We start from the raw sequence: 20986 nt of genomic DNA, 5'->3' as shown, positions 1-20986 counted from the left end.
TGAGATAACAGAAAGTTTCATATTCGTGAAATTTCCCAATCTGATAATTGAATTTTCGAGTAGTTTGGTTGTTTTTTGTGATGTTTCGAGTTGTTTTCGGTCTTTTGAGGATCTGCATTGCCTATATATGTTTTGGTATATTGTTGCCAACTTTGAAGAATGGTTTCATTCTCTAGCCTTAGCAACGAAGTGGAGAACCAGTAAACACAAACGGCAAAAAATGCACAGAAAGAAGTCGCCGAAGAACGAACTTAGGGAACAAGAAAAACAAAGCTCCGAAATCGATTGTCTTCGCCGCCACCTCAGGCAAGTCTTCGCCAACTGATACAGATACGGGAAACTCCGGCACTAATTTCAGCAAATCTTCGCTGTCTAATGGAGTTTTGACTAAACGAAGCAACAAATCTCGATTTTCTGCCAAAGTTCCAACGGATCGCACCTGGCAATTGTTACCCTGTATACCATTCCGTTTTCCTCTACCTTCATCGATGAGTTCAAGTCTTTTCACCAGAAATTCGAAAAAGGAAAATCTATAATCAAATCAAAATGCAGTTAAAAAGTCGCAGGTTGAAGAAAACTATTCCGGTGCAACCTTCATCAAGGGAACAATGCATGTCTATCTGGAGAATTGCCGTAACAATTTTGCCGCCTTTTTCTTCTTCTTCTTCCACGTATATCAAATATTTATCAATGGAGGATTGAAGAGGAGAATAGGCGTGAAGGAAAAAGAGCTGAGAACGTGAAACACGTTATGTTTGCAAATAAGAAAAAATATTCTTATGTTTTGTAATATAGAGTATTAAATAGTATTATTAAGTCATTTTCTCTTTTTGAAATCAAATGTAACCTAGAATTTCGCATTGAAACACATTTCACGCAAATTCTAGACCACAAGATATGCATAAGAACTCACAAATAAATCTCACCACAAATGGCACATGAAAACTCAAATAGAATATTTATTCAAAACCCAATTGAAACAAATGAACTCAAAAAGTTATTTCTAGTCTAAAGAGACTATGTAGTAAACAAAAGACCCAAACATTGAGTCCAAAAGTCACAAAAGAATTCTTATTTCAATCATTTTTGTGCTTCAAAATTTCAAGAATTCATATGCCAAGATTTAAATGTGTTGATACCAAGCAAGCCAAAAATTAGCCAAGGGGTAAAAATCACATCCAACACCATTTCTACAACTAAACTACAAAAACTAAAGAAGCTAGTAATAATAATTTAAAAAAAAAAAAGAAGCAAATCATGCTAATATAAATGAAATAAAAAAATAAAATCAGTCTACCAAATTATAATTCATCATGACGTATCACACCCCATCACAAATATCCATCAAAATGCAGTCTCAATCCCTCCCCCCCAAAACCCCAAAACTAAAAATCTTGCATTGCCCTCAATGCAACTAACTATAAGAGAGAAGTAAGAGGGACTCCCTGGAAAAGAGATTCACACTGAACTGGTGCAGCAGCCTCATCATTTTGCAACACCGAATGCGCCTTAGTAACATCAATCTACAATCACCTCCAGGTTGAAAATGGCAACTTCCAGAAAATACATGACAAAATAGCAAGCAACCACATCCATGCTAGAAAATATTATAGGAAACTATGACTTTAAGCACAAGCAGACCTCAAAATTCATTACAGATGGCAAGGTATTTTTTTTTTAAAAGTAAGACTTGATGAAAAGTTTCAACAGTTAGGGATATGCATCAGAGAATGAATAAGCATCTAAGCTCAAGAAGTAGCTAAATTAACACATTTAGGACCACATACTCAGAGAGAATTCACAATTAAGTTCAATTAACTAAGCATGCTCCCAGTGGCCCAAACCTATCAAAATAGCACAAATAAATCATCAAGGCCAAATACCTACTATGTTAAAACATTTTGCAACTCTTTAAACTTAATCCACAAAGCACAACTAACAAGTTTCAATGCATAAACAACCTACCTCACTTTATGATAGCAAGCTAAAACAAATTGCAGAGATGGGATGATATGACGATCAACTCAAATGAGCCATGGAATCACAACCGTCTTTCAACAACTCATAAGAATATTCTTTTCTAATCCATTGTGAAACCAATCTGAAAATTTGGCATTTAACTTATCATTGTGACTGCTGACTAAAGTCTTTCAAGATAAAGAGATGGACTCGCAAGCCTAGCTACACTTTGATGTCAACTAGCTGTCTATCACAATCTTCGTGAGTTTCGCCTCGAGTGATCTGTACCCCAAACTTACTCCTAATCAACTCCCAATAGTGCAAGGGAGAGAGAGGGGGGACAAGGTGGAGAGGAGGGAGAGATACAGAGCCTTACCTGGTGGTTGGGATGCGAGACTGACGGAGATGGGGAGTGAGGAGCTGTGGTGGTGCGTGAGGAGATCAAGGCTGGTGCGTTAATTGCAGAGAAAATAAAAGGATGGGGGGAGTGTCTTCTTTTAAAACTCTACTATTTGAGTCACTGGAAACAAGTGCAGGGCACATTTTGTGGTTAGTGACCGCAAAACTGAAATATCAAAAGTGATCCTAAAGAGTTTTTTGCAAAAACACTTTCTCTTTTACTGAGCATCTACTTCAACACTCCTTATTCTATTCAAATTAATTCCAAAAATTATGAAACTTGATAGATTAATTAAAAATAATAAAATAAACTTACAAAATATTAAAATTACAAAATTAAATTAGAAATAAAGGAAATATGGGTTGCCTCCCATAGAGCGTCGTATTTAACGGCGTGGCACGACGTATGTCAACCTTATCACTTTTCTCTCCACTTTGAGGATATGAATTGTCTCCCCAACTTTGAATCAACATCTCGGCTATGCTCTTGGGGCGGTGGTACAAAAGCAAATAGGCCAACTCTCAGGTGTCGCATCTTACACTTTTTGGCCTTTAAGTGAGGCATGTCATTTTGTCTTCTTGGCATGGCAAATTTCAAAATAAAAACACATTGATTTTCATCACCAATCCTCCATAGGCTCGGGTGGTTCAATTTTCATATCCCCCACCAAGCACAAAATTGAAAAATAGTTAGAATGCGGTTCAATGCGCTCAAATTTCAAACTTGCATGAATGTTGACATTCTCACCCAAAAATGCACTAGAGTCTTCAAAAATCATTTCATGAACTTTTTTATGCAATTCTAGTATCATTTCTTCAATCTCGGCATCCTTCATTAAAATTGGGTCGGTTGGTTGGCATTCCACAATTAGCTCTTCAAAATCAATCTTGACATCCTCTTTCATGGAAATCAACTCAAAACTACTATCCATGACCATTTGATATTGAACATTGCATGTCTCAATTTTTGCATTAATTAATTTGGCCTCCAATTCCTGGATAGCAATTTCAAGTAGCTCCACTTCTTGACTTTGCTCAACGTGGATTTTTAGAAATTCTTCCATCATTCGTGAAATGTCTTCACGGCGATCCCCATAGACTCCAAGTTGTTGAGCTTGATTCATCAGCCAATCTTGGCTCACAATTTCCACCTTGTCAAGTTTTTCTTCAAGTTGAGAGTCGTTCAAAGCTTGTAAAAGTCCTCCCATGGTGAAATCCATGTTTTGGATACTTTCACCATCCTCATGTTGGACTTTTTCCCACCATTTGGTCAAGAGTTGCCCACACTTTTCACTCCTTCCCATTATGCTTTTCAACAACTTCTTTAAGAGAATTAGAGATATCTTCATCAAAATTTTGCTCTTCAAGTTCAACCACTTCTTCACTTCCACAACTCTCGTTATGGTCATAAGAATTTTCGGGCTCATCTTTTAAATTTGAAATCTCTTCTTCAACCAATTCATTTTGAGGATTCGACACTTCCATGACAATTGAGGAATTGACATCCTCAAATGAATCATTCATTCTTTTTATAGCTTCTCCATTTTCCAAAATGGATTGTTGGACGAGTTTTCGATCCTCCTCCATTTTAGCTTCCCGATCTTAGTGTGTTTGGAGCATTGCCATGATGCCTTCAAATCCGACACTTTGTCCTTCACTTGCCATGTCATTGTTCTTATCAAACTCAAAAGCACAACTAGCATTTTCGTTAGAACAACTTGGGGGAGGGGGAACAAAATAATTGAGAAAATCACTCCAATGTCCATCTTGACCATCACATATATTACAAATATTCCCATCATAGGATTGAGACGGTGCACACGTCTCTCTCCCAGGAGGATTTTCACAATCTTGCCAAAAATGGGGTCCTCCACAATATGGACATAGGTCATCAAAATAGGGGTTGCAACCATCAAACTCATTTTCATTCCATGATGCCATAGTAACACAAGTAACAAAAACAAATAACAAAAATAAAAACTAACACAAAGAAACTCGAAAAATGTCACAAACACATATTCACAAATTTGGACCAAAGCAAGTAAGTTTAAATACCAAACTAACCCAAATGCGTCAAATTGTTCCCCGACAATGGCGCCAAAATTGATAACGTCCAAATCCACTCCTCAAAGAGAAAGTGTACACGGTCGTCGAAATATAATTTACCCAACTATGAGTCGGGGTCGAATCCCACAGAGAACGATATAAAGGTGATTAATTAAGTAAAGGATTTATCACCAACTAAGCTAAGACAAACAATTATTCAATATTTGATTTTTTTTTTTATTTAAAAACTAACAAAGATAAAACTAACCTAGAAAGCAAGTAAACTGATCAATGGCCACAAGCATGGATACAAGGGAAATTACTCTCAAGTAACGATCCAATGTATTTTATGATTTTACAACTTAGAGCGAATTTATGTTACTAGATAATGGTTTCTAAAATCTCATTCAAAGTCTTTTAACCAAATCAATGAATTTCACTCTAAACTTTTCCAAGCTTTAGAGTGTGATATTAAACACTACTAATTGAATCTCAAGTTAACTTTCCTATTCCTAGCTCAAGTTATTAGATGAGGTTTGAAGCCCCAAATCCTTGTTAGTTAATCTTTCCCAACCTCAATTTTCCTCTTCCGAGCTCAAATCGAAGTAATGGGCGAGTCCTAGGGTTAGCTAATCCCTTAAGAAATATTAAGGAACAAGATTAATTAAAGAAACTAAAACTCACTTCATTAGAAATAAAAATCATTCAATACATAAGCATAACAAGAGTTCTAATCCAAACTTTAACAATGTATATTTCAATAAACAAGTTTCAAGTGATGGAATAATATGCTACACACTTAGATAGTCAATACATAGCAAGGAAAAGAAGAAATGAGTAAATGATTAAGAAATTCTCATGAAAGTCTTCAAATCTTCATTCCGCAAGTGTGAGAGTAAGAACCCTAGCTCTCCGAGACTTGTATGAATGGCCAAAGATGAGAATAATGTCTCCAAGTCTTGTTTTTAAAGTTCCCCCCTTTTTCCAAGTCCAAAAATAACAAAATAAGTCCCAAATTCAAATTTTGCAGATCTGGCCAATTTTCCATTTTTAGTCACTTTTCTCATTTCTTCATTTTGGTATCTTTTTGACTTGTTTTTGACTTGGTTTCTTTCAAAGCTCTTCTCAACCATATAAACCTACAAAATTTAAGCAAACCATAGTAAATGCACTATTTTTTCAATCAAACATAACAAAAATCTAAGCATAAAGAAGATATAAGTTGGTAAAAATACCGACTTATCAGTCATTAAAAATCAAAATCAGGCCCCTTTCTTCTCCGGCCGTGGTTTCACGTCTCTCAATCGTGAAATATTTACAAAACAAGATAGATAACACATCCAGCCTAATACGGCTAAGGCTATGTCTTTTATGGATTTTGAGTTTTGATGTGTGTTTGAAACTTTTTCATTTGAAAATGATGGAAGTTGTAATCAGAGACGGACTCAGGATTTGAAGACAGTGGAGACACCACCAGGGGGAGGATGCATGTTAATCGAAGAGGTATCATGCATCAATGCTTCATCTAATTTTTTTATTTGATACATATAAAACCGATACACTAACGAATAAACATGAGTGAACGACACAAATTAATCAACATTGTTCACTTTAAGGTTTGATGGTTATAAACACCAATACCCATGTTAAGGTCACCAGTACAAAATTCACGAGCTACATATGTATTTTTTGAGTATCTTTGAAAGAACGCTAAAGGATGCCGTTAAGCCCCGAACGATAGCCTGGGCGTAACACGGCACTCGGTGCCTTGCTGCATGTGACCTAGCGAACCACATGGCTTGTTGAATCAACATAGGGCATGAACTGATGTGGAATATAATATAAACATGCATGGTGAAAGTAAAGCATGAGATTAAATAATCACAAGTCTGAAATATATAAAATAAATGTTGAGCCAATACTGGTTATACAACTTTGAACATTTGACATGACATAACTGAACTAGTCTAGTCTATGAAACCTTTGACATGGGTCTGACTGCTAAACTGTTTACCGGGACAAGGCCCCCGGCATACCTTGACTACATAATTGACATGAAATAAATAAAGATAAAACCCCGAATGAGATGGGGCTCGCCAATAGCTGATACGTGCAATGTCCTAACGAGCTGATCCATCGTCCTGTAAATCAGCATCTTGAAATGCATGCCCCAAGCAATATAAAAGGGGACGTCAGTACATTCGAATTGTACTAGTATGTAAAGCAACTGAATGAAATAAGCATGACACATGAAATAATAGAACTGAAACTGAAATAGTATCTGTAAGCTGAACATGAACATGAGTATTATCTGACATGAATATATGTAAAACATGAGTAAAATATTTTAAGTACATATGTACATATCTGTAACTTGTGGGAGAGCCGTAGTATAACCGACAACATGAACTCACAACATGGGTACATGGAGTTTGGTACCTAGCCCGACCAGCAGAGCAGCCTCACACATTGTCAGGGTATGAGATATAAGCATGACATGAAAATGGATCCAATTCAACTGTCTGAAGGTGTCGTCCTAATCTGGGCGGATTGACCCTTTCTTACATTGGCATACGTAGTTTCAGGCTATTTGAGCCTTCTCGGTAAACCTATGCTACTCCCAAAAACATGAACATGAAAATAAGTGGCATTGAGCCAATGGTATGTATAACATGGCTTATAAGCATGACTTGTAAACTTGATTTATAAACATGGCTTGTAAATATGATTCGTGAGTATAGTATAGCATGAATATAAGTATATAGTATAACTTGTATGAAAACATGGAAATCATGTAAATTTTCATGAAAAACAAGCATAATAGTTCATATCTTGCATTTAAGAACCCATGGAAAGCAAAGCATGTGTATTCATGGATTACGGACAGATTCCCAATAACCAAGAATAGAATATTAAGAACACACTAACGAATTATTACTACAAGAATGGTGTATTATGGTACATGTACTTAGGGTTATCATAAATGTGTCTTGAACCCCAGTTGTTTATGGAATTTAGTATAATTATAGGAGAACGTGGCGTGGGGAAAAACAATGATGCTCCCACACGTAGATAGAAACCCTACATACCTTAATCGCTCCAAAACTTGTAAAAAGGTTTGAACTTGAAGAAGAAATCCAAAAGCTTTAATCTTGAATCCTTGTGATGGGTTTTCTTGAAAACCCTAGGTTTAGAGCAATGATCCTTTATTAGAATTCCTGTATGTGTTACGGTTCACTTTTATGTGGGTGCGTAAAAGCTACTAAGAGGTTGTTGGTGCTCTAAATGAATTTTAGTATTTTTAGAGTCGCCACCTAATTTATTTAAGGAAAATTAGAAAATCGGGTTAAAAGTGTTTATCAAGCAAGAGAAAAATCCTTTTAGGACCAGAGTTCGAGGTAAGGGTTCTGATGATCTCCTAAGGAAGGTTTTAAGCACTCTAATATTAAGGATCAGTAGAATATGGTTGACCTACGAGCTTCAATTTGATTAATGTAATTATTTGCTTAAGTGTGTTTACTTTATCGCAAAATGTAAACGTGCGGGAAAACCGACGGACAGGGTCGGTTTTGTCCGTCGGTTTTTCTTTAAAAACAATCCAGACGGGTTTTCATACTCATTTCTTCTCCTCTTCCCAATTAAACTCCCATTCCCCTCAAACCCTAGCTACCCGCCGCCCCCCTCCCCGCTGCCCAGCCCCGCCGCCCACGCAGCCCATCCCCATCAACCCCAGACCCGTTTTGAAGTTAATTAATTGAGGTTAGTTTCCCTTAAATTAGGGCTTTTAAAATTCTTTCAATTTTAGTTTTATTTGTCGATTTTAGGCCTAATGCTAATCTATTTATCTTTGTTAAACATCATTTGCAATGTTATTAATGTTGAATTTGTGAAAAAAATGTAAACTTTATTTGACTAGTTTAGTTGTCTTTTTTTTTTTTTTTGGCTTGAGATTGTGCTATATTTCATGTCTTTGTCAATGTATTTGTGTTAGCTTAGTTATCATTCTTTGTAATATTATTGATGTTGAATATGTGCAAAAATGTATACTTTAATTATTTGACTAGTTTTTTCTTTTTGATGGATTGTGCTTTTTGTTAGAATTCCATAAGTTATTAGAATTCATAAGTTATTAAAGTTAGAATTGGTTGAGATTGTGCTTTTCAAAGTTAGAATTGTTAAGTTATAGTATTTCTATAACCTCAATACTAAAATGTAGATTTTATTTTCTCTAGATTTACTTTTCAATTTTTAGAATTGGTTGGAATTGTGCTTTTCAAAGTTAGAATTATTAAGTTATGTTAGAATTATTAAGTTATAATATTTCTATAACCTCAAAACTATAATGTAGACTTTATTTGACTAGATTTACTTTTCAATTTTTAGAATTAAAGTTAGGATCCATAAGTTATTAAAGTTAGAATTGGTTGAGATTGTGCTTTTCAAAGTTAGAATTGTTAAGTTATAGTATTTCTATAACCTCAATACTAAAATGTAGATTTTATTTCTCTAGATTTACTTTTCAATTTTTAGAATTGGTTGGAATTGTGCTTTTCAAAGTTCGAATTATTAAGTTATGTTAGAATTATTAAGTTATAATATTTTTATAACCTCAAAACTAAAATGTAGACTTTATTTGACTGTATTTACTTTTCAATTTTTAGAATTAAAGTTAGAATCCATAAGTTATTAAAGTTAGAATTGTTATTGAGAATTCAAAGTTAGAATTGGTTGAGATTGTGCTTTTCAAAGTTAGAATTGTTAAGTTATAGTATTTCTATAACCTCAATACTAAAACGTAGATTTTATTTTCTCTAGATTTACTTTTCAATTTTTAGAATTTGTTGGAATTGTGCTTTTCAAAGTTAGAATTATTAAGTTATGTTAGAATTATTAAGTTATAATATTTCTATAACCTCAAAACTAAAATGTAGACTTTATTTGACTAGATTTACTTTTCAATTTTTAGACTTAAAGTTAGGATCCATAAGTTATTAAAGTTAGAATTGGTTGAGATTGTGCTTTTCAAAGTTAGAATTGTTAAGTTATAGTATTTCTATAACCTCAATACTAAAATGTAGATTTTATTTCTCTAGATTTACTTTTCAATTTTTAGAATTGGTTGGAATTGTGCTTTTCAAAGTTCGAATTATTAAGTTATGTTAGAATTATTAAGTTATAATATTTCTATAACCTCAAAACTAAAATGTAGACTTTATTTGACTGTATTTACTTTTCAATTTTTAGAATTAAAGTTAGAATCCATAAGTTATTAAAGTTAGAATTGTTATTGAGAATTCAAAGTTAGAATTGGTTGAGATTGTGCTTTTCAAAGTTAGAATTGTTAAGTTATAGTATTTCTATAACCTCAATACTAAAATGTAGATTTTATTTCTCTAGATTTACTTTTTAATTTTTAGAATTGGTTGGAATCGTGCATTTCAAAGTTAGAATTATTAAGTTATGTTAGAATTATTAAGTTATAATATTTCTATAACCTCAAAACTAAAATGTAGACTTTATTTGACTAGATTTACTTTTCAATTTTTAGAATTAAAGTTAGAATCCATAAGTTATTAAAGTTAGAATTGTTATTGAGAATTCAAAGTTAGAATTGGTTGAGATTGTGCTTTTCAAAGTTAGAATTGTTAAGTTATAGTATTTCTATAACCTCAATACTAAAATGTAGATTTTATTTCTTTAGATTTACTTTTCAATTTTTAGAATTAGTTGGAATTGTGCTTTTCAAAGTTAGAATTATTAAGTTATGCTAGAATTATTAAGTTATAATATTTCTATAACCTCAAAACTAAAATGTAGACTTTATTTGACTAGATTTACTTTTCAATTTTTAGAATTAAAGTTAGAATCCATAAGTTATTAAAGTTAGAATTGTTATTGAGAATTCAAAGTTAGAATTGGTTGAGATTGTGCTTTTCAAAGTTAGAATTGTTAAGTTATAGTATTTCTATAACCTCAATACTAAAATGTAGATTTTATTTCTCTAAATTTACTTTTCAATTTTTAGAATTGGTTGGAATTGTGCTTTTCAAAGTTAGAATTATTAAGTTATGTTAGAACTATTAAGTTATAATATTTCTATAACCTCAAAACTAAAATGTAGACTCTATTTAACTAGATTTACTTTTCAATTTTTAGAATTAAAGTTAGAATCCATAAGTTATTAAAGTTAGAATTGTTATTGAGAATTCAAAGTTAGAATTGGTTGAGATTGTGCTTTTCAAAGTTAGAATTGTTAAGTTATAGTATTTCTATAACCTCAATACTAAAATGTAGATTTTATTTCTCTAGATTTACTTTTCAATTTTTAGAATTGGTTGGAATTGTGCTTTTCAAAGTTAGAATTATTAAGTTATGTTAGAATTATTAAGTTATAATATTTCTATAACCTCAAAACTAAAATGTAGACTTTATTTGACTAGATTTACTTTTCAATTTTTAGAATTAAAGTTAGGATCCATAAGTTATTAAAGTTAGAATTGTTATTGAGAATTCAAAGTTAGAATTGGTTGTCGGTGAAAGTAGTGTGTCGCAGGAATATAGTCATGTCCAATATGATAGAATTAATGATATGGTTAATGATGCTTCTGGCTTACAGTCTGTGTTTGAACCTGGGCAAAATTTTCAGGAACCTCGTAATGAAGAAGCAATACGCTTCTATCAAGAATTAGAAGAAGCTAGTCGTCCACTTTAGGTAGGGAGTCAGCATTCTAAGTTGTCTGTTACAGTTAGAATGATTAACATCAAATCAGATTGGACTGTTGCTGAAGCTGCTATGGACTCAATGATTAACCTTGTAGAGGAACTAGTTAGTCCGAAATTCGACATACCTAAGAGTTACTATGAAGCAAAGAGATTGTGTTAAAACTAGTTAGTGGTACTTTTGATTGGACATTTAAATATTTCTGAACTTTGAAGGTCTATTTAGATCGTATTTGATGTGTTTAAATAGTGTTTGATGTGTTTTATTATTACTTAGGGTGATTTTATGTGTTGTAGCTCTTTTAGAATTGATTTGGAGCATTTTAATGCTAGTTTTGAGCCGCTTTTGGTATTGATTTCTGTGCAGGTGTGGCTGCAGAAAATGCAGGAATTGAATGCAGGAAATTTTCCAGAAAACCGACGGAAAACCGACACTGTCCGTCGGTTTTCTGGAAATTAATTTGGGAAATTTTCCAGAAAACCGACGGAAAACCGACTCAGTCCGTCGATTTTCTGGAAAATCATTCTGAAATTTTGTGAAAAAATCGACGCACTATGTCGGTTTTGTATTTAAAATTAAAAAAAAAAAAAAAAAAAAAACCGACGTCGTGCGTCGATTTTTCCATAAAATATATATTGTTTTTATATAACATAATAAATCAAAAATTAAAAAAACCGACTCTGTCCGTCGGTTTTTTTTTTTTTTTAAAGTATTGTATAAAACCCGACGGACCACGTAACCGACGCAGTCCGTCGGTTTTCGTCGTCAGTTTTTCCCGTTTTTTTAGTAGTGAGGGTTTTTGGTTTCAAAATTCTATATAAGTGTTCAACTCACTTCATTTCCGGACCAAGACACACTTGGGATTTCTCCTAATTAGAGTCACTACTATTTTGGTCCTAATGATATGAGTTTAGTTCTTATAGGTTTTAATTACTTACATATAAGAAAGTATGGAGTATATCTCCTATTGTTTATAGGATAAGTATATAATAAGAAATTAAAGGTTTTATTAAGTCCATTATAGTTCATTGAAGCTCAATTGGGTCAAGTCATATCCACACCAAAGCTATCTTGTCTCAAAATCAGTCCAAGTATACGTCCTCTTATTTTTATCCCTTTAAGTTGGGCTTGTGGCCCAAAAATACCTTTGTTTCTTCTCTGAAAATTTATCCAAGTCCGAAAAAAAAGAGTTCAAATTTCTTGATAAAATTCTGAGTTTTCAATTCCGATTCATTATTCTAAGTCTAACAACCTTAAATTTTTTTATTTTTTTTTTTGCAAATGAATTCTAAGTCATTTTAAGGTTCAGTTCAATCTATTCTAACGTGAGGCCCAAAGGGCAAAACAACTTTATATTTTAACTCTAAAAACAGTTCACTAACGAGCTTAAGGCCAAAAACTATGACTTGGTTCCATTTTGAGATTGTTTAGCATTATCCGAACATCTAAACCAATTTTAAACTTCAAGAAAAACAATCAAGTACTGATTTCATGCATAAGTTAGGATTAGCCAAGTTTGAAAATTGTTTGGGCGACATTCCTAATAATACTAGCGTTTTTCCTAAGTTCTAGCATTCATAGGGGTTTCAATATTCACACGTCTTTTATAAAAACATTTACATCACATGAAATGAATGAAAGAAGAGGAGTTAGGCTGGTGGGCCTACCTAAGCCCACCAATTGCCAATTTTCACCCATAGGTGGGCCTTCAACATATTTGCTTCCCTTATTCTCCATCGGACTCGATCAAATGAGTAGGACCTGAGCCTCAGGCCCAATCGGCTTTGAACAGAAAAGCAGTGGCCCAAGCGTCCCACGATGTTTCTCATGCAACAGGAAAGAGGAGGAGAAAAAGGGGAATTCAAGGTTAGAGGATATCATGGTCTTAAACACATACTTAAGATGAATTTAACATAACCGCAAGCACATATGTACTGATTTATCCATAGTTAATTCACATGACACAAAAGGCCCAATCCGGATTATAAATGCAAAGGAATTTAAACAAGGCTAAACATCAAGGGTAGAAGGCCCAAGTTCAAATCAGACGACCACAAAAGAGGAAAAAGGCCCAAGATACAAAGCAGACAAAGAAAACCAAACTATACATGTATTTTTGAATATATGGGCCCAATTCTGGCCATAACAAGGGATATACCATGTATATACTAGATATACAAGGTCATATATACCATGGGTATACAGAGCTCTTGTATATACTTTATATATCCTCAGCATCCACAACTTGCATTTAAGTAAAACATCTATATAAATTCACAGAAAACCTATTTCTATCTACTTAGCATGTCATGACAGCATTTAGAAAGGACATAGAGGTTGTTTAAGAAACACGATACAAGTGGTATACATGATATTCAGAACCTAGAGGCTAACAAGAAACAGTTACACATAGAGACAATCATCCTTATTTGAACCCTTAAGCCATTTCAAGTGGATCACATGATTACAAGGACATAGCAGGCATGAACCTTACATACAAAGCTAGCAGACAAATGGAATACAAGTTTGGCCAAGTTCAGACTAATTTTTAAAAGGAAAGTGATGCATTGCAAGTTCAGGTACATTGTTTGAAATAAAACGTACATGAATCATAGAGAGGAAGAAGCAGGGGAAGGGCCACATTAAGCATAAAAATATCAGTCCATTATAGTCTAACTTAGGACCTCAGAACAAGCACACCAAACTTTAAACATTGTTTCTAATCCTTTCATATATGCAAGGTTCCCTCAACAGGCTTAAAAGACACAGAAAAGAACTATCATGGGCAAATTTTAAAGAGTCTTATGTCATGAAGAGTATGAAACTATCAATGGGTTGGCAGGTCTAATGCACACTAACACAGATTCAATATGATACTAGACAGACCAAAAACATACACACAACTTGCAAACTATATCAAAAATAGGCAAACTTCACTTTTATTTTTTAAACACTAAGCCACCAACAATTATCATGAAATGAAGCTATCAGAGTTGGAAGAAGTATTCATAGGCTTTAAATACATTCAAACAGACATATGATGTTGCACATGATCGCTTTTCTAGCAAATGGATGTGTTTAAACAAGTGCAGCAAGTGTATGCCACATTCAATCTTAGGTAATCAATCTATCATAGCATATTTAGTCATAGTGTAGGCATATATACTGAAATTCAAATCAACAGTTTCAAGATCTAGGTTAAAACATGCTTATCAAACCATTATATAGCAATTCAAGTGTTCCTTATCTAAATGACACATAAAAAGCACCTATCATGATATCAAAGTCTAGATGGCTTGAGTCTCATTTTTAAACTAAGTCCTTAAACGTTCCACATACAAACTACCAACCACTTATAAGTTATTACCTAGTTTCAAAATCAAACAATAATTTTCTTTCAATCTTGCTGTATTACCCAATCAGTTGACAAATCTCATACTAATCACAGATAACTTATGGTCCATTCAAATAATATTAGGTCCAACTAAATCATGTCTAATGGTCACACCAGCCAAACTGATACATCAATATGTCAAACATAAGCAGGTAAATGGACTATAAAAGCATAAGACTAAGCTTAAACAAGAAATATAATATTTGGACATGGTTTTAAACTGAGTTAACACCAAAAACAGGTCAGTTTTAACATGGCAAAAGGGGTAAACTACCAACTAAAAAGCAATCAAAGCTAAACTGGGGATTGACATTTATAGACATGCTTTAACAGTATTTGTACATGGACCAATGTCCCTAAACTAGCAACTACCAAACATGATTAGACAAGAATGACCAATAACTTAAACTAGCAGCCACATGTACATTAATCAAGCTGAGCTACTCATTTACAGAGAAATATCTAGCAAATATTTAACCATTTGACATGTTTTAAGCTAAGTTAATTAAATAGAGCAGCAACTTAACTAAACAACAACTACACACATATCAATCCTGCCTAAAATAACATTAACACAATTAACTAAAGGCAGCTAAATATACCCTAAACATGTTTAAGCTAAATTAACTAAATAGAACAACAATTAAACACATATCAAGCATACTTAATACTAATACTACCAAGAAGCAATTCAATAGCAATTAAAGAGCATAACGAGTTAACTACTAGAACAAAACAAAAACTTAAGACAACTTAAAGGAGGAAGGATTACCTCTTGTATGAGCAGCCAAATGTCGAGATTGAAGTTGGAAGTCCTTCGCTCCTCCACTCAAAACTCAGCCGCACACAACCTAGGTATTTCGATTTTTGTGAATATGCAAGTGATATTCGGTGTATGCAAAGTGTGAATTGGGGGTTCTATAAATAGAACCCCAAAAATCCTTAAACATAGAACCCCAAAAATCCTTAAACCCTAGTTATAACCGATGTGGGACAAATGCTAATTTCTGAGAATTGGTTCCTCACACAGCATTCAAGGGCTGAGATTCAACTAAGAAAACATGTAAACGGTCCGATTTGACCTAAAAATGGTCAATCCTCCCGGTTCTTCTTGAACCAATGGAGGTTGAGGATTTCAAACGAATAACAACAAAACTAATTAAAGATTTCAGTCCATGAACGTTGTAAGATGTAGAAAAAGCAAAGGAAGGACGAATTAATATCGTGTTTGGGTCGAGGATTGGTGGAGAGCAATAAATGCTCTTGCCATTATCGAACACACAACACCTAAAACAACATGTGGGCCCTTCTTTTTTATCGTTTTCGGCATTGCTGACGTAGGAGAGAGGGAGAGGAGGGGTGCGGCTTGTCACACCCCGATCTTACTAGGGTGTGATGGGCACCCGACCCCATATTCGGAGTCGAGCGAACTCGCTGACTCTTATTACATATATAATCTCTTTAGACTCTTAAATCAAATAAGAAATGAAAAACATCGTAAAACTTTCTGAACCTTTCTTTTCATCGTACTCAATTCAAATAAAATCCATCATCACATGAAACTCGTAACATGAAACATAATAACACATCGGCTGATGGAGCCGCTTACAAAACTGATATTCTATACCCACGACTCTGTCTGCAAAGTCTCTAACTTCAAACAAGACATCATAGCATAGTACTCTGACCCGGCAACACTCCAGGGCAAATGGAGCTTGCCAACTCCGCTGGAACATCTTCTATAATAGCTTCTACTCGTCCGGGTGTACCTGCGCGGCACGAAACGTAGCCCCCGAAGAAAGAGGGGTCAGTACGAGCAATGTACTGAGTATGTAAGGCATGAATAGTAACATAGTAAGGGATGTAAATATGAATAATAACAGAATGGAAATATAGAGCATATCATGGGGTAAAAGAGTAACCTGTACATCTTGGTGCCTTTTAGGCGGGTACCATGCATGCTTATCTTTCCTTTGAAAACATTTCTTTTTCATATATATGGAAAATAGAACATATCATATTGCCGAGGCGTCGGCTCCGATCCATTTAGCCACATATATCCCGCGTCCGGGACGATATTAATCGATGTGGGATTTGCCTGAACCAATGTGGGATTTGCCTAAACCAATGTGGGATTTGCCTAAGGCAAGCCTTACACTCACCCCCCACTTTGGGACTCAGCGTTCTTGCTGAGGTTTGCCACACCATTGGGTTTGCCCCACCATTGGGTTTGCCCCACCACCGGCTCTGATACCAGCTGATCAGGTGGATATGTGTCTATAGCGCCTCGCCTTTTCCCTTACCCCATATACATATACATATATCATATACATATATCATGCAAATAGCATGTCGGAGAGCCCAAAGAATGTTATGTCTTTATCGGAGTGACGTAAGGTCGGTAACCTCCGAATATACTATGGACGACTCGATGGACAAGTATACTTACCGACACCTGAAGGCTCAGAAACAAGTTTCGGGTCAATCCGGTTTAGTATAAGAAAGTTATGAGCGTTTGAAGTACAGAACCTTCTACAAACGTTTCAGAAGCCATTTTTGGAAAATCAAAACAACAATCATGTTAGGTACCCTTCGAATATCGTTGTGGATCAAATCAAATAGAGCTTTTGGAACCATATGTACGTATCAAAAATATATCAAAGACTCAATAGAATAATCAAACGTGCCTTCATTTGAAAATCAAGACATTAGTCATATCAATTATCTCTCGAATGCCATTCGGAAACACATCAACCGAACTTTGGACATCATAGATAGGCATCAAAACCATATGAAACAGCTTATGAAAATCAAGAACGTTAGCCATCCTAGTGGCTCTAAGAATAGGAGTTTCTTGGAAATCATACATACACTTTGTCATGTTGGTTTCACAAGGATCATGCCAAAAGAAAGAAAGGGTAAGCCTTACATACCTGCTCCACGTCCTATTATCTACGCTTAATTGTCCAAGCTCGCTATCGCTAGTCTACATTCAAGAAGATTGACACAATCATTAGACTCATTATCATATACTTGTCTTAATCCTTCAAATGAATTCATTTATAATCTGCCGAAATTTCGGCAGCATCTCCCCTGTAAATACACCATCCCCGAGAATCTAACTCGGCCAATTTATCAACAACAATCCGAGAATTCAACTCGGCCAAATGATCAACAACAATACCAACAATCATGCCAACAACATCAACAATCAATTCAAGATGCATTCTAACATTAACAACCTTTGTCATACAATTCAACGACATTTCATTTATATTCAATTCAATTCACATAATATTCAAAACAACCCAATCAACATACTACTTCACCCGAAACCTTCCAAATTCAACAAGAACAATAACAACCTATTTCCTTCTTTCAAATTCAACCACAACAACCCAACTTACAATCTTCCAAACACAATAAAATCAACACATTTCTTACCTCCAAATTCATGCATTATATCTACGACCACATGTTAACAACATTATCTTCACAATACAAGAAACCATGCTAATGTCATATTAATTCCTTCAATAATCCCACAATGATTCCAACTTCATTTCAATTCATCAAACCTTCATTTTCATCATAGAATCCGCAGCTACAACAATCAAAATACTAAATAAAAATCAATTCATCACATCTACACAACACCACCTCTATTCAGCCACAACCATACACATACATATTTCATGAATTCCATCCATTTCTACATACAACAACATGCATAAACCATCCATAACATATATAAAAGAAGATTGAACCTTACCTTCCCCCACTTGTCTTCTTACTTGGCTAGGGTTTGTAAATCACCCAATAAATGCTTAGCTTGCTCCAACAATCACTCCATGTTGTTAGGGACATTCCACTTGGTTGAATTACTAGGAGAAAATAATTTTTCTTGATCAATTTCCATGGCACCATTTTTCTTAGTTAAGGCCGAATGACCTTGGTGTTTCTTTCCTTCAAGTTTCTTGAATTTTCATGAAAAATATGTCTTGATTGGTAAGCTCTCTCTCTCATATATATATATAATCCACACAAGGGTGGCCACATGTCCCCTTCTCCATTTTTCTTGAAGTTTCTTAAAAATAAACAAAGAAGACTAATTGTCTTCTTATGTAAGCTTTAGTCCACACACACACACACACACACACACACACACACACACACACACACACACACACATATATATATATATATATATATATATATATATATATATATATATATATATATATATATATATATATATATATATATATAATTAGTCCCCATTAAATAAAAAATGTGGACATATGATTATATGCCACACGGCCAACATGGCCCCTTCAAGAACCTTCTTGAATATTTTGTGAAATTCTCATTTTGCCCCTAGCCTTCCACAATATTACCATGAACCACTTTGTGAATTTCCCTTTTTACCCTTATCCTTTCTCAATATCTCCATACTAATAAACGACTTGTGTATTAAAATAATTTCGGAAAATGGTCTTGCCCTTAACTTCTCGCAATTATCTTGATTTATCCGAACGTACAAAATACGGGCTATAACACGGCGCTAGGCTTGAGGAACCCTTAAGGGTCTGCTTGTTGCCTTAAGAAGAGGGGTATCACCCCTTTTACGTTGGATTGGGCCGGGTCAGGTCCTTATTGGACCGGGCCCGGCTAAAACAAAAGAAATTAGGGGCAGTCCTGTATATACATACTCATATACATGGTATACACGTGTATATCTGTGTATATATATGATGAGACTCAAGTGCTGATTAACAAATGGCCATAATTAAGATGATTAATGAATTAAATTCTTTAATTAATGGCCTAATGTGACTTAATTAACCAATTGGCTAAAATAAAGGACATGGTTAATTATGCAAATGGACTCAAATTGCAAACATTGCCTCAATTGACTTAAAACCGTGAAATTTGGTGCTTTCAATTATGGCCATATTTAGCCTAATCAAACAATTAAAGACAAATTTCCAATGATGACCTCAATTGGTTTAAGCCGTGAAGTTGGATATTTCAATTAAGGCCAGATTTAAACTCAACCAAACAATTAAAGGCTAATTTTTCAATAATGACCTTAATCAACTTTAGGCCATGCGAATTAACTATTTCAATTAAGGCCAAAATTAGCCAACAATTGATTATTTCAATAGTAGCCACAATAAGCCACATAATAAATAATTTATGGAATTAACCACAATTAAACACTTAATTAATTATGAGTAACCCTAATAAATTGTAGAAATGCACATTGGATATGTAAAATTAAGAATTGAGGGGTAAAACGCTTTAATTCATTTAATTAATCGGATTGCTTGAATTCAATGGAGTACAATGCTTGCTAATTGATTTCTATAATAATTTTAGCAATTGTTCCATATTAATTATAAAAAATGTGTAAATTAATTTCTAAATGATCTTATAATATCTAAACAATTAAATAGATAATTGTTTTAAATCACCTTCTTGCTTAATTTTAGCAAATGTTCCATATTAATTATAAAAAATGTGTAAATTAATTTCTAAATGATCTTATAATATCATTGAATTTATTTTGCCAAATGAAAATGGCAAAATATTATCTTACTAATTTTATAAAATTATTTTGACTTGTAAAAAATATACATCTCACTCTGTTTGATATCCAAGGACTCTGGGTAATAAAAATAAATTATGTGAGGTCAAAAATTAGGTGTCAACAGTATATATGTTAGAATTTACTTAAAATACTTGGAATAGGCTTACCTTGACGTAGCAGGACGAGGAGAGGAGAAGAACTCCATTCTAGGGCTTGGAGATAATGAAAATATGGAAAAAAAAATGAAAACACATTTATATATTGTTCAGTCGCTGGGACAATTTACAGCCTATGGTCTGTAAAAAGTGATTGTAAATCAGTAACAGAAACTTGGTATTTTTCCCTACATATTTATGGTCCGAAGTACGGCCCGTAAAAATTATACGGACCGTAAAACCCACCGTAAATCAATTACAGTGAGCTGGATTTCCTGAGGTCCATCTATGGTCCAATTTACGGTCCTTAATTCCTGGGGTGAAACTGGGAACACTGAACCGAAGTGAATTTTAATCCTAAAACTCCTCGTTTTGGTTTTGTCACAACCCAATTTCATTAAGTCATGCGGGCACCTACCTTTCACACCTCGGCAGGTGAACCCTTAACCCAACATTCACAAATGGTCGAAAATAGCGAAAGAAGGTAAAATAATGTAAGTCTCACAAATATAATATAAATAAGTGCGGAAGTAAATGAAATCCGCCCCAGTATCTGGTCTGGTCATACAAGAGCATCTAAATTTAAATACTACAAGTCTGAATAATAATACATAAGTGGTCTCAAAATCATGTCTCAGAATGGAAAACAAGACATAATAATAGGAAGAGTCTTCGGGCAACAAACGTCCTCACGCTCACCCTGAAGAGACTCGAATCAG

Source organism: Lycium barbarum, chromosome 4 (genome assembly GCF_019175385.1).
Source record: "Lycium barbarum isolate Lr01 chromosome 4, ASM1917538v2, whole genome shotgun sequence".
Taxonomy (NCBI): Eukaryota; Viridiplantae; Streptophyta; class Magnoliopsida; order Solanales; family Solanaceae; genus Lycium; species Lycium barbarum.
Note: the sequence above shows the minus strand (reverse complement) of the source record.